Genomic DNA, 12,297 nt, shown 5'->3' with positions numbered 1-12,297 from the left:
CAGTGAAAAGAGCCCAGTTTCTTCTCTAGGCCTCTGTCCACCCTGCTTCTGTTCCCAGCCAAGCCATAGTGGATTTTTCCTCATCTAGAGGGGAGACCCTGCCTAGCTTTTGGCTGAAGTCACTGACCTTATGGACATGAGAGCCCTGTGGATATTGTTGGTCAGGATGAGGCTAAATGGGCATCATGTTTTTCAAATGTGAGTTTACTAAAAGAAAGATATTAAATGATAATCCATATGGCTTGCGGATAAAACAAAATCATGAAGGTTGTTCACAAATGGCTATACTAAGGGAACTTTTACCCAGTGAACAACTCAGTGAGAGCAAAAGGGAAGGAATCCTGTGTGTCCAGCCTGAGCCAGAAGGGCCTTCCCTTATGTCATCACACCTCCACACTCTTCCCTGAGTGGAGCTTCAGCCGCACTTTAACACTAATAGTGAGAAAATCCTAATGTTCTTGACGAGAAAGCTCATGGGAATTTTCAGCAGGAGGGAAGGAGTATTCATGACACTTTATTCCACAATTAAAACGGCGGGGATTACCCTTGGATGCTTGACTTCCTGTGCACAGAGGAGAGGGGCCACAACTGTCACTCCGCAGCAATAAATTGCCAATTTAATTATCTGCTAACGTCCTGCAAACTGTAACTCATTTGATATTTCCTCCAAGAAAACATCTCCAAACTGTCAGCCATCTCCCCTGCGTCCTAATTATTTTGTCACTATGTTGGTTCCATTTCTTTTTTCCACAAAATGGGTCCTTCCGCATTGGCTGATCAGTTAGCATTCTTTAAAGTTCTAATCTGATGGATTTACAGTTTCCCCAAAGCCGCTGGCCATTTGAGCCAAATGCATCATCGCCAGACGAAAGTGAATTGAGTGATTCCATTTCAGCCATTTGTCAATACTTCAGAGGAAAAAATGTCAGCAGCACATGACAGTGATCAAAACAGTTATGAATTTGAATTTGGCTATACTCCTTTAGGATTATAACTGCATAATAGTAACCATCTATGTTAACCACCTTTACATTTCCTAGTTTGTCTGTAGTTTAATTTTCTACCATAATTCTTGGCTTAACAACTATGGGTAGGATAACACCCAAGGAGCTAGAGATTTAGAGTATATAATAATAGTAATTACAAAAACAATAATACTTAACAGTTAACAAGTATTTACTATATGCTAGGCCCTGTTTTGAGCACTTTGTATGTAATAACTCATTTAACCCAACAAAAACTCTACGAGATAGTTATTGTTATTATCCCCATTTTACAGATGAGAAACTGAGGCACAGTTTTTTTTAAGGTTACAAAGCCAGGCAGTCTGCCACAAGTCCATGAAGCAGTGGAATCTTCTTTAATAAAAAAAATTTTTGAATACTTACGATAGGCAAGTGAACTGCTTCACAAGCACTCTCTCATTTAATTCACACATGAACCCTATCAGTTCAGTTCAGTTCAGTAGCTCAGTCGTGTCCGACTCTTTGCAACCCCATGAACAGCAGCACGCCAGGGCTCCCTGTCCAACACCAACTGCCAGAGTCTACCCAAACCCATTTCCATTGAGTCAGTGATGCCAACCAACCATCTCATCCTCTGTCGTCCCCTTTTCCTCCTACCCTCAATCTTTCCCAGCATCAGGGTCTTTTCCAATGAGTCAGCTCTTCACATCAGGTGGCCAAAGTACTGAAGTTTCAGCTTCAACATAAGTCCTTCCAATGAACACCAGGACTGATCTCCTTTACGATGGACTGGTAGGATCTCCTTGCAGTCCAAGGGACTCTCAAGAGTCTTCTCCAACACCACAGTTCAAAAGCATTAATTCTTCGGTGCTCAGCTTTCTTTATAGTCCAACTCTCACATCCATACATGACTACTGGAAAAACCATAGCCTTGACTAGACAGACCTTTGTTGACAAAGTAATGTCTCTGCTTTTTAATATGCTGTCTAGGCTGGTCATAACTTTCCTTCCAAGGAATAAGCGTCTTTTAATTTCATGGCTGCAATCACCATCTGCAGTGATTTCGGAGCCCCCAAAAATAAAGTCTGACACTGTTTCCACTGTTTCTCCATCTATTTGCCATGAAGTGAAGAGACTGGATCTCATGATCTTAGTTTTCTGAATGTTGAGCTTTAAGCCAACTTTTTCACTCTCCTCTTTCACTTTCATCAAGAGGCTTTTCAGTTCCTCTTCACTTTCTGCCATAAGGGTGGTGTCATCTGCATATCTGAGGTTATTGATATTTCTCCCGGCAATCTTGATTCCAGCTTGTGCTTCTTCCAGTCCAGCGTTTCTCATGATGTACTCTGCATATAAGTTAAATAAGCAGGGTGACAATATACAGCCTTGACGTACTCCTTTTCCTATTTGGAACCAGTCTGTTGTTCCATGTCCAGTTCTAACTGTTGCTTCCTGACCTGTATACAGGTTTCTCAAGAGGCAGGTCAGGTGGTCTGGTATTCCCATCTCCTTCAGAATTTTCCACAGTTTATTGTGATCCACACAGTCAAAGGCTTTGGCAGAGTCAATAAAGCAGAAATAGATGTTTTTCTGGAACTCTCTTGCTTTTTTGATGATCCAGCAGATGTTGGCAATTTGATCTCTGGTTCCTCTGCCTTTTCTAAAACCAGCTTGAACATCTGGAAGTTCACGGTTCACATATTGCTGAAGCCTGGGTTGGAGAATTTTGAGCATTACTTTACTAGTGTGTGAGGTGAGTGCAATTGTGTGGTAGTTTGAGCATTCTTTGGCATTGCCTTTCTTTGGGATTGGAATGAAAACTGACCTTTTCCAGTCCTGTGTCCACTGCTGAGTCTTCCAAATTTGCTGACATATTGAGTGAAGCACTTTCACAGCATTATCTTTTAGGATTTGAAATAACTCAACTGGAATTCCATCACCTCCACTAGCTTTGTCTGTAGTGATGCTTCCTAAGGCCCACTTGACTTCACATTCCAGGATGTCTGACTCTAGGTGAGTGTGAGTGATCACACCATCGTGATTATCGGGGTCATGAAGATCTTTTTTGTACAGTTCTTCTGTGTATTCTTGCCATCTCTTCTTAATATCTTCAGCTTCTGTTAGGTCCCTACCATTTCTGTCCTTTATTGAGCCCATCTTTGCATGAAATGTTCCCTTGGTATCTCTGATGTTCTTGAAGAGATCTCTAGTCTTTCCCATTCTGTTTTTTTCTTCTATTTCTTTGCATTGATCTCTGAGGAAGGCTTTCCTATCTCTCCTTGCTATTCTTTGGAACTCTGCATGCAAATGGGTATATCTTTCCTTTTCTCCTTTGCTTTTTGCTTCTCTTCTTTTCACAGCTATTTGTAAGGCCTCCTCACACAGCCATTTTGCCTTTTTGCATTTCTTTTTCTTGGGGATGGTCTTGATTCCTGTCTCCTGTATAATGTCACAAACCTCCATCTATAGTTCATCAGGCACTCTATCAGATCTAGTCCCTTAAATCTATTTCTCACTTCCACTGTATAATCATAAGGAATCTGATTTAGGTCATATCTGAATGGTCTAGTGGTTTTGCCCACTTTCTTCAATTTAAGTCTGAATTTGGCAATAAGGAGTTCATGATCTGAGCCACAGTCAGCTCCCGGTCTTGTTTTTGCTGACTGTATAGAGTGTCTCCATCTTTGGCTACAAAGAATATAATCAATCTGATTTCGGTATTGACCCATCTGGTGATGTCCATATGTAGAGTCTTCTCCTGTGTTGTTGGAAGAGGGTGTTTGCAATGACCAGTGAGTTCTTTTGGCAAAACTCTATTAGCCTTTGCCCTACTTCATTCTGTACTCCAAGGCTTAATTTGCCCGTTACTCCAGGTGTTTCTTGACTTCCTACTTTTACATTCCAGTCCCCTATAATGAAAAGGACAGCTTTTTTGGGTGCTAGTTCTATAAGGTCTTGTGGATCTTCATAAAAGCGTTCAGCTTCTTTAGCGTTATTGTTCGGGGCATAGACTTGGATTACCGTGACATTGAATGGTTTGCATTGGAAATGAACTGAGATCATTCTGTTGTTTTTGAGATTACATCAAGTACTGCATTTTGGACTGTTTTGTTGACTATGATGGCTACTCCATTTCTTTTAAGGGGTTCCTGCCCACAGTAGTAGTAGATATAATGATCATCTCAGTTAAATTCACTCATTCCAGTCCATCTTAGTTCACTGATTCCTAGAATGTCGACGTTTACTCTTGCCATCTCCTGTTTGATCACTTCCAATTTGCCTTGGTTCATGGACCTAACATTCCGGGTTCCTATGCAATATTGCTCTTTACAGCATCGGACCTTGCTTCTATCACCAGTCACATCCACAACTGGGTATTGTTTTTGCTTTGGCTCCATCCCTTCATTCTTTCTGGAGTTATTTCTCCATTGATCTCCAGTAGCATATTGGGCACCTACCGACCTGGGGAGTTCATCTTTCAGTGTCCTATCTTACTGCCTTCTCATACTGTTCGTGGGGTTCTCAAGGCAAGACTGAAGTGGTTTGCTATTCCCTTCTCCAGTGGACCACATTCTGTCAGACCTCTCCACAATGACCCGTCGGTCTTGGGTGGCCCCACATGGCATGGCTTAGTTTCATTGAGTTAGACAAGACTGTGGTCCGTGTGATCAGATTGGCTAGTTGTCTGTGATTTCTGTCTGTCTGCCCTCCGATGCCCTCTCTCAGTGCCTACTGTCTTACTGAGTTTCTCTTACCTTGGACGTATCTCTTCACGGCTGCTCCAGCAAAGCGCTGTGAACCCCATAAAGAAGTGCAAATAAGCTCCTTCCTCAGAGAAGGAGCTTAATTTCTTTCCTCTTGAGTGTGGGCTAGATTTAATGTCTTGCTGGTAACAAGGATATGGAAAAGAAAATTAGTAACTTCATAGTGGCAAAACCTAGCAGATAACACCTTAGCCAAGTGACCAAGGTTTACATCATCTGTAATATGTCCTGCTCATATCATGAGCCCCTTGATACAGTGTCATGAGAAAGGCCCCTCCCCTTTGGGGTCTTCTTCCCAAATATTCATAACCTCAGTCTAGTCATGAGAAAACATCAAGCCCAAGCCAAAATTGAAGGACATTCTACAACATTCCGGACCAACACTCTTCAGAAACATAAAGGTCATGAAAGACAAAGAAAACCTGAGAAGCTGTCACAGGTTGGACAAGACTAAGGAGACAGGACAAGTACCTGGTGTCTTGGATTGGATTCTAGAGTGGAAAAAAATCCGATGTTAGCAAGAAAATGGGTGAAATTTGAACAGAGTCCATGGTTAATAGTCTCCTGTCGATGTTCGTTTCTCAGTTTTGGTAAGTGTATCATGACATATTAGGTATTAACAGTAGGGGAAGCTAGATGAAGGGCTTAGGGGACCCCTATGTGCTGGCTTCAGGGAGGGAAGGGCCCAGAGCTTGAGGACTGGGTGGAAGCTGTTGATAATCCCTTGCCCCTGTAGGTTGCTTTGTGGTTCTTAGTGCTTCCAGATGTTCTCTCCTCAGACTGGAGCCCCCTTACCCAGTCTCGGGATTTTTTCCACCAGCTTTTGAAAGCCTGGCAGGGGCTTGTGAAAACAGGTAGCCAGATTAGGGAGTGGAAGAGTGGGCATGGAGACAACATCTTGGCTTGATGGTAGAAACTAAGAAAATCAGAATTCAACATGGACTTTAATTAATAATATATTATTACTGGTTCATTAATTGTAAAAAATGTTCCATGCTAACATAAGGGGAGGTATGAGGGTGGGAGAGGCTAATATGGCAACTCTGTACTATTTTCTCAACTTTTATGGGAAATTAAATTCTAAAAATATAGTCTATTTAAAATGAAAAATAGAGGACTTCCCTGGTGGCCCAGTGGTTAAGAATCCACCTTCCAATGCAGAGGACATGGATTTGATACCTGGTCAGGGAACTAAGATCCCACACACCCCAGGGCAACAAAGCCCGTCCCTGTGCCACAACCAGAGAAGTGCACGCACCGCAACTACTCACTCCTTGTGCCCTGGAGCCCACGCTCCACAAGAGAAGCCCCCCAAGAAGGCTGCGACTAGAGAAAGCTCACGTGCTGCAATAGAAAGCAGGCACCGCCTCGAAGACCCAGCACAGCTAAATTAAAAAATCACCCTGCCTGTGCTTCTAAGGTAAACGGAGCATCCGAATTCACTGAAGGGTCAGCAGAGCTGCCCTGGTTTGGCTCCAAGGGACTTGTGATAATGCCACAGAGAGAATGCAACAAGCATCAGAAGAACCACAGAGATGATCGAAGGACATGGAAAAGGAGGACACAATTAGTCGAAAGAAAACAGGAAAGGGAGGGCAGGTGGGAGAGCAAATGAAGGACACCATGGGCTTCAGGCCATCTGTTTATGTGGCTGCCCTGCCCCATTGTTCACCCCCCTTACCCACTCCTCTTCTTCCTAAATCTGTTGCCTTTTAATAAGCTCTATGATGATGCTACATACTCTGTCCCTGCAGATTCCCTCTCTAGTTCCTGCTCTGTGTCCCAGGATACTCCCTGCTTGTGGCTTCCCTGGGGCCTGCCCAGTGGGCAGGGAGGAGATTGGGGTCTGAATCCTGAGGTGCCTCCCCTCTCTGTGTGTCTCTCCTAGCCTGGGGCCCCAGCAGAGGCCACAGCCTCTCCCTTCAGCTCTCCCTGGCTTCTGATGATCACTTCTCCTTTTGTCCCTTTAGGCCTAGTGTGTCTATGCTTCCCCACAAGGGGCAGTTCTGGGGCGCTGCACCATTCCTTGCTGGTTTCCCTAAAGTCAGCCCACACTTGTGCATCCTCCCTTTATTAATCTCTTCTCAGTTACTCAGTCAAATGCATCACCTGTTTCCTGCTGGGACCACAACCAATATGCTCACTGTCTCTTGTTTATCTTGCCCTTTAGAACAGAAACTCCATGAAGGCAGAGATTTTGTATGCTTCCTCCACTGCTGTGGCTCTTAGAAAATATTTGTTGAATAAATGAGTGAATGTTCATATTATCTGTACTCATACAGTAGTTACTAATCTGCATGTGGCTATGGAGCACTTGAAATGAGGCTGGTGCCACTGAAAATCAATTTTAAATTTTATTTAAGTCAGACAGCTATATATGATTAGTGGCTACAGTACTGGTCTAAGGAGACTGCCTGAGCTCAAGCCATTTCTCTAGCTACTGAGGTCCACTCTGCCCCAATAGGGGTTGAACAGGAATGACTCAAAGGCCTTGGCTATATCCCTCACCCTGGCGAACTGCAATGCTAGGCTTTCTGGCATTCTCTCTAGGCTGGCAAACTTGGGAACATGTGTCTTGCTACTATTATACATTTACATTTTTATTTCATTGCAAACTCAGTGTTCCTTGGGTGGTGGTTGTTGTTTAGTCGCTAAGTCATGTCTGATTCTTTGCGACCCATGGACTGTAGCCCATCAAGCTCCTCTGTCCATGGGATGTTCCAGGCAAGAATACTGGAGCGGGTTGTTATTTCTTTCTCCGGGGTATCTTCCCAACCCAGGGATTGAACCCACAACTCCTGCATCTCCTGCATTGGCAGGCGGATTCTTTACCACTAAGCCACCAATAGAGTTACAGTGTGCTCACCAGGCCCTTACAAAGTCGCAGCTTACAAAAGAGCTCTGGCCCCTAGCCAAGGGAGTCTCCAGCTGCTGACTGACCCTGCCTGGAAAGTCAACTTGGAAAAGACACGAATGTCCTAATCCTCTTCCAAACCACTCTAAGTAGGTTTTATCCAGTGACCTGTAAAACCAAATTAGTAAAGGGACACTTTAATTCCAGCTCATTAGAGAGCTTCTAAAATCTTTGAAAAAGCCAACACAGCAAATTTTTCTGTGCTGGGGGGCTAAGAAACCCATCAGTTTTTAAAGCAAAATGTCCTTGCTTTCCCATGGTTTCTCTCACATCATGCAGCATACAGAAGATATTTTCTAAGGCTTTCACAGGGGGTCCCTGGTGAAGGTGGGAAGCAGCTGTCCAGAAGGAGAAAAATACGGTTGCCCAGCAAGGTCAAGAGATTTTCCCCAAGTTCTGCCAAGTTTGGTCCCCCTTCTGGTCTCCTGACTCTCATACAGGGAACATTTGCACTGTTCTGATTATTACCCCAGGAGCTGGTTTATTGCACAATATCAGGAAATAGTCCATATGAAATCCTGGCCCACAGAGTGCACATGTTCTGCTTTTTATTCTGCAGCTTTTTTATACAGTGTGTTTTCCTTTCCCATAATGTCATCTGGAAGCAATTCCTCCCAACAGCTGGATTTGCTTTCCCAATTGGTAAACACGTAAAATGGAAGGCAGGCGAAGATGCTGCGTGTCACCAGAGAGCCCTTTCCCCACCCGCTTGGCTCACGTTCTGAGGCTTATCTTGGGTCTCTGCACAATCCTCATCAAAACCGAGAATGTCTTCAAACAGGCGACCGACACTGCACTCCCTCCTTCAGAGGGGTCAGTGTGTTCTTTGGGGGACACATTTTCTGAATACTTTGCAGATAAAATGGATCAGATGCAGACCAGATTCCAGCTTGCCAGGATCTCTGCACTCCATGTGAGGGCCGACAGAGTAGCATCTCCCAAAGTTCCCACCATCCTGGTGCAGTCAGAACCTCTGGGGTCCCCTGGGGAGCCTGAGAGCAGAGCCCTCCCAGTGCCACGGTCACCAAAGCCAGTAAAGAGAAGAGAGGAGCCCAAAGAGCCCTAAGTGGGTCATCAAAGAAGATGAATGTCCCCCAAACACACTCTGCAGGAACATTTCTATAGGGACACAAGCAGAAGGGCCAACCCGCGCTGTGGAACAGCCAAGGCCCTGAGCACAGCTGGCCTCTGGGTGTTGGCGCACACCTCCCGGCTCTGTTCACCAGCATGGCTAGCTGTGGTCCTAGAGTTCCGGGGGCACACTGACGCTGGAATACCACAGTAGAGGACAGAGCTCAGGCTCCAGGCACTTCCTGCTCTCATGTAAAAAATGTTATTCTTTAGAGCAGAGTTCCAAATCTAGGGGAAATCAGCCTCACATATGGCTGAACTCTCAGAGGGAACATGAGGGTATGCCAGTGACCAGATATAGGAGAGGACGTGTGCAACCTGGCACCACTGCGTGGATGACCTCAATGCAGTGCTGGCCAGCTTCAGGGTGGGTGTAGGAGTGGGAGGGACTTCTGTCAAGTTCCACCAACCCTGTAGGTAGACAGGGCCCGGAACCCATGAAGGGGCTTCCCTGGGTTGTGGGCCTTTGACTGCAGAGTTCTCCCTGCAGGAAGCAATGGGCATCCCTCCCATTGGATGTATAAAAGGAGAGTTAGGGGCAGTGCTCACCAGGGGACCCTGAGGAGGGTGGCTGCATCAGCCCCTCTGCCCGGACCCAGCTGCATCATACATTTCCCCAAATCTCACGGTCTCATACCTGGAATTTTGAAAACCTGCGATTCTGGTTCTATGACAGGGCTGATACCTTCAGACTGTGGTCACTTTGGTCTGGTCACCTGAACTGCTCTGGGGAGGGGGAGCCTCAGGATACACTTGGAAAGCATCACAGATGCCTAGGACAGAGGATGGGTGGTGAGAGCAGCCCACTGGTTCACGCTGCCCAGTGATCCTCTAGATTAAAGCACCAGAAAAGACGTAGCAACCAAATGCAAGTGTGCACATGGCTTGGATTCCCGGTTCAAACAAGCTAATTATAAGAAGGCATTTTTGGATAATCAGGAAGATTTGCATTTGGACTATGGCCACACCACCTTGACTGTGCCTGATCTTTCATTTGGACTGGGTATAGGAAAATATTTAAGACTTTATTGTTAGTTTTTATAGGTGTGATAATGGTTGTATGGTTGTTATATAAGAAAATGTCATCATCTCTTTAAAAACATAGGCTAAAATATTTAGGGGTGAAATATGACGTCTGGCACTTATTTTAAAATACTTCAGGAAAAAAAGCTGGTGAAGCAAATTGGTTTCTTAGTCCATTTGGGCTGTTGTAACAAATACCATAGACTGAGTGGATTACAAACAATAAGCATGTATTTCTCACAGTTCTGGAGGCTGGAGGTCCAAGATCAAGGTGCTAGCAGATTTGGTGTCTGATGAACCTCTTTCAGGTTCGTATATGTCTGTCCTCAACCTCACAAAGTGGAAGAGGTGAGAAAGCTCTCTGGGGTCTGCTTTATTGGGATCCACGCTTATGACTTGCTGCTGCTGCTGCTGCTACATCGCTTTAGTTGTGTCCGACTCTGTGTGACCTCATAGACGGCAGCCAACCAGGCTTCCCGTCCCTGGGATTCTCCAGGCAAGAACACTGGAGTGGGTTGCCATTTCCTTCTCCAGTGCATGAAAGTGAAAAGTGGAAGTGAAGTCGCTCAGTTGTGTCCAACTCTAGCGACTCCATGGACTGCAGCCTACCAGGCTCCTCCATCCATGGGATTTTCTAGGCAAAAGTACTGGAGTAGGGTGACCCTTATGACTTACCACCTGCTAAAGGCCCAACCTCTTAACTTCAAGTGGGGATTAGGTTATTCAACACATACATTTAGGATGGAACATAAGCATGCAGTCTATATAGCATGTGACAAGTTGTTAATGTTTAAATTTAAATAATGGGTATATGGGAGCCTTTTGTTTTAGTAAAATGATTTTTAAGTTTTCAACGGCCACATAGTAGCCTATCATGTGGTTGAAGAAGAGTTTTTTTTTAATTAATTAATTAGTTTTTAGAATTGAGATATAACTGATATATTGTCAACACACTCTGTGTCTAAGGTGTACAATTTGAGATTCTTTACACTTTGATATATGTTGAATTTTTTTATAATAAAAAGTTTAAAATACAGACTATTTTATCACAAAAACAAGAACCAAACACCATTCAATGGTGGCTGAATTCTGCACTAAGATTCTTAATCCTAATGGCTAAACCAGGGATCAGCGCTCAGGTATAATGGGGAGGTGACCCCTGCAAGCTTTGACCGGGAGTTTGACATACCTCCCAGCTCTTCTGCCTGGTCAGAAGTGGAAGGAACTAGTCTCCCAGGACAAACACAGCCTTCTTCGCTCCAGTTCCCACTGGCCTTTAGGGCTGTGGTTTCCTCCTGTGCATTAGTGCATGAGAAGTTTGGGGCCAGGAGGAGCTAAAGTAGGACACAGACCACATGCCACTGTAACTGCCAAATAAAGCTCTGGTTATTCCAGTGTCAGATGATTCTTGCTGCCCTCACCCCCAGTGTTCCACTGTCCCGTCAGTGCTGACTGTCCTCCTACACTGGTTCACACACAGACTTGTAAACCAGGAAGAATCCTCTGCTAGTCGCCTCTCCTCCAGCGGCAAAGGGAAGGCCTCTACTTAGAAGAGTTAGTGCAGGCATGGCACTTCATTCTCTTCCTAGCCCTGGCTCTTGCCACCTTCCCAACTTCTGCCTTCCCATTCCAGGTTAGTCTACAATAGTTAGCCTTAACCTGGTCTTGGGAAGGAGAGGATTCTTGGCTAGTTTCTTTCTTTTTTTCATACTTTTTTTTTTTTGGCTGCACAGCATGGCACATGGAACTTCCCTGACTAGGAATCGAACCTGTGACCCCTGTAGTGGAAGCACAGAGTCTTAACCACTGGACCACCAAAGAAGTCCCAGGTGATTCTTTGCTAGTTTCTTATCTTCTCTTTCTGGCTGAAACAGTCTTTTCTAGAAAACCATCTTTTTTCCTCCTGCTTGAAATATGCGGAGTTTTCTATTTTCCTTCAAGTTCTGAGTGAAAGGTAAGTGCATTTTCATGGTACAGGGCCATACATGGTACTTTCTCAGTCCCAGCCTGGGCACCCAGCCCTCTGGAATGGAAAAAGGCCTCCCATGTAGAGGTGGGGTCTAGAGAGTGCTACTGCCGAGAACCTGCCCAAGCTGTTGCCAGCATGTTATAAGGAAGACTGCTCTAAACAGAAAACAGAAAACAAATTTGAAAAGTCCTAATTACACTTCGTGAGACTAAAGATGTAATATTCTCACAACATTTTAAATATGTTCTCTAATTTTCCTTTTTTTCCTTCCTGTTTGTCTCAATTATAAGTTCATGAGAACTTACTTTCATTTTTTAAATTTCTGCTCATTTTTAGTAAATACTAAGGGTACCCGTACTACACAAACTGTACTGGTGTGACATCACACAATAGCTCAGACATTTTACTTGTCGGTGGATACATGAAAGTTCAAATTCAGTCTACAAAGGAAGATTGGAGAAGATCAATGGATAAAGCTGTGAGTTATTCAAAGCCAAATCTACAATAGTTGAAAACGATGCCCCATTTTCA

The 12,297-nt window shown here is 44.4% G+C and overlaps 1 long non-coding RNA gene across 1 annotated transcript; it reads left to right on the top strand.

Moving 5' to 3' along the window:
• Positions 1 to 11,120: 11,120 nt before the first annotated feature.
• LOC112442320 (uncharacterized) lies at positions 11,121 to 12,297 on the top strand. Its single transcript, XR_003030417.2, has 3 exons — positions 11,121 to 11,430; positions 11,531 to 11,626; positions 12,103 to 12,297. It is a non-coding gene; the product is annotated as an uncharacterized lncRNA (long non-coding RNA).

This window comes from Bos taurus, chromosome 2 (assembly GCF_002263795.3).
Source record: "Bos taurus isolate L1 Dominette 01449 registration number 42190680 breed Hereford chromosome 2, ARS-UCD2.0, whole genome shotgun sequence".
Taxonomy (NCBI): Eukaryota; Metazoa; Chordata; class Mammalia; order Artiodactyla; family Bovidae; genus Bos; species Bos taurus.
Note: the sequence above shows the minus strand (reverse complement) of the source record. Positions and strands in the feature narration are given on the sequence as shown.